Raw genomic sequence first — 3213 nt, forward strand, 5'->3', positions numbered from 1 at the left:
TACGAATAACTCAGTTACCAGCCCCCCAACCCCACACCCCAACACAAGATGCATTCAATAATAAATAAAAGATATGTATTTATAATGTGTGAATAAACCCACCACAACAAAACATGGAAACCTAGTAGATACAGTATTCGAGGGGGTTCAAGAATAGACTAGCTAAAAAGAGCTCGGAACTAGGACCCCGGGGCGTGGCAACAATATCCCGGGCCTATGCAGGCAGTACTGATGATGGGCCCCCAGCACAACACAATCCAGGTAAAATAAATATATCATCCCAGACTTTTCAAGGGCCCTCTCTTCCTTTGGGGCCCTGGTATAATCATACTTGGTTTTACTGCCAGTCCAATGCCCCTGGATGGAAACAAGATTCTCAAACAGATTGTACTGTACAAGTTAACATATTTCACGCGTGAATTTGTCGGTACTGGACAATTTTGTTTAGATGGTTTGGCATATACAGCAACTGTTATGTAGAAAACTTGGACGATTTGCAAAATTATGATTTTGTAAATGAAATCGCAGCAGAGAACATGAGAATGAGTTTTGCTTAATCTCTCTGACAAACAGGTCATTTTTATATTTTTTTTTTTACACTTTAATGGTCCCATTCAAATACGTCAGATGTAAAAAACACTGTTCAATAAGATGTCCACTACACTGAACTTGAACATGGATCCTTCTTATAGTTCTCTCTTGTACGGAGAATTATGAATCAATATATAATTTATTGGTTCGTTAAGTACTTCCTAACATTTGTCTTTCGCAGTTCTCCTCACGTTAACGATGCTATCCACAGTTTTGTGTTTTTTAAACATTACAAATGTTGCAAAGATGCAGGGAGGTCGACATTTTGCGAGTCGTCGTCGAAGAAATAAACATGATGCAGACTTAGTTGGAACATTCCCGTCATGCGCATGTCGCCAAAATGCATCATCCGCACGGAAAAACGATGGCCCGCGTTCGATAATTTTCTCTTTGGCCAGTGCATCCTTTATTTTTTAGCCATTTCTTTTCGGTTTCATCGCCGTTGTACCAGCTCTCTGAAAACAGCGATGACTGTCCAGGGGGAAATGCCTTGCTGTTTATGAGGGAAATCTGTGGCAGAATGAGACCATGACGATGGGTAAACAGCGCTTTTATAGTTGAAGAAAAGAAGAATGGGGACCAGAGGCAATCCGCCGCTTAATCACTTTTCGTGGGCATTGTGTCTCTCATCCTGTCCGCTGTACAGGCGTGGCGGACCTTTTTTCTTCCTCTGCAAAGGCCACGACGAGTAGGCGACCCTCATTCACTTAGACTCGCATTGCATATTAAAAAATCCCAATCAGAAAATTATGTTATCATACATGTTACTTATGTCTTTACATCTCTTGCAGCTCTCTTTTCCATGCCTTCTTGATCTGTATGCCTGTGCCTGTTTGGTGGTATTTGTGGGGTTGTGGCTGGTACATCTCCAGTGTTGGCTTCAGTTCATGGTGTGATGCTGTCACTGAAAATGGGGCCATGCCAGCAGGTAAACTGTTGAAATCCATTTTAAATCAGTTAGAATCAAGCAAATATCACAGTCATGTTGAATAACAGTCCATGCTGATATTAGTGCAGGCTATTGCAGAGAGCAAGCATGATATTTTTTTTTTTACATTTTGTCATTTATAATTTTATGCTTATAGTACTATAATCAAGATGTTAATAACAGCAATACATGCAATTTAATATATAATATATATAGATTCCTGTTTGAAAGGCAGCGACATACTCCCAGAACAGATATTTGGGGGGAGTGTGGGAAAAGAAACATAAGGAATTAGTCTTATTAGAAGTCTAATAAGATATTTCAAGGTAAAAAAAAAAAAAAAAAAACAACCCACCATGTTTGCTTTTAATTTGGTTTATTTTTTTGGCATATTGGCCAGTTTGTTCGAGCGATCTGCAAGACCCAGATTGTAGAGCGCTGCGTGTTGACAACACATCCTTTATATGACCAGTTTGCCATTGCACAGCGATAAAACATTCATCTATAAAACCTACATTCACAAGCAGAGATTTCACAGTGATATCACAATTCCTGAGTCCTCTGGTACATAATTTCTATTATATAATGTGAATATAGTTTCTTTGTTTCACAGTTTGGCCCTGTGGTCAGCCTAGGTTATTGCTAGGTTGGGTCTTACAGTACTAGCTTTTCCTGAAGGTTTACCATAACCAACCGGCAGCAGGAGCTGCTAGACAGTCTTGTTCAAGAGAAGGAGCTCCTGCTAGGACATCCTTTCAGAGGCGTTCTTATCCAACAGGAATGCCATGATTTAAAACAAAATCTCTCATGTAGTCCATTTACACTGCATGAAACCAGTTTCTGATGAGCAGAATTAAACGCCTCAGACTAAACATATTTTTTAAATTAATCATATATCTAATCTTTAATCTGGATGTCTTAGTTAGTAGATTCATTGTAATTATTGTTTCATGTTTAAATAAATGATCATGGAAAAAATATTCAAAACAGATAGAGTATTGTCCTCTTGTTGTTTAGAGGAAACCATCCTTGCAGAACTCTAATCAAAACTCTACATGGAAGTATCTTCATACTCCTTAAACTCTATTTTTTACATACGGAATACTGCCTGTACTGTACATGGGGAGCAATATAACCAGAAATAAAAACTGAATAAGTGCTCTTATGTAGTCTTTATGTTCTGTTACCTATAGGTGTAGAGTTATCCCAATGTATCTGCAATATTTTTGCTTTTAGCTAACCACACACTGGATTGAACAAAATGTTTGATTGCTTTTTCCTTATTATTGCCAGTCCTTTATATTTTAATTTTATTTTTCGAAACAAAAAAAAAAAAAACAAGTGGTTTCAAAACTCTTTAGTTTGGTTGTTAGCTACTTTTTTGGAGATGGCAACCTGGAATGTATATTTTTGGTGATATTATAAACTACCATACATCCCTAATAATAATGAGCAGCTTCAAGGTCCTCTTTTGTTTTCATATTTTTAATTATAATGTAAGGAATCTGGCTTTTAGACTATGTCTGAATGCAACCCACAGTTAGGTCTCACCAGCTAAATGGGATTTGCAGTTTCATTGTCTCGATCACCACCAAGTTGATGAAAAAGAAGCAATGGCTACCCATACAGCGTTGGCCTTATTATTATTATTATTAGTATTATTTTTTATCCATTTGTGACATAAAGGGATTGTT

General features: G+C 37.5%; 1 pseudogene; it reads left to right on the forward strand.

The window, feature by feature from the left end:
- The first annotated feature begins 914 nt into the window (after nucleotides 1-914).
- Nucleotides 915-2313, forward strand: LOC122140954 (annotated as a pseudogene).
- The last annotated feature ends 900 nt before the right edge of the window (nucleotides 2314-3213 follow it).

This window comes from Cyprinus carpio, chromosome B20, assembly GCF_018340385.1.
Source record: "Cyprinus carpio isolate SPL01 chromosome B20, ASM1834038v1, whole genome shotgun sequence".
In the NCBI taxonomy this organism is placed as follows: Eukaryota; Metazoa; Chordata; class Actinopteri; order Cypriniformes; family Cyprinidae; genus Cyprinus; species Cyprinus carpio.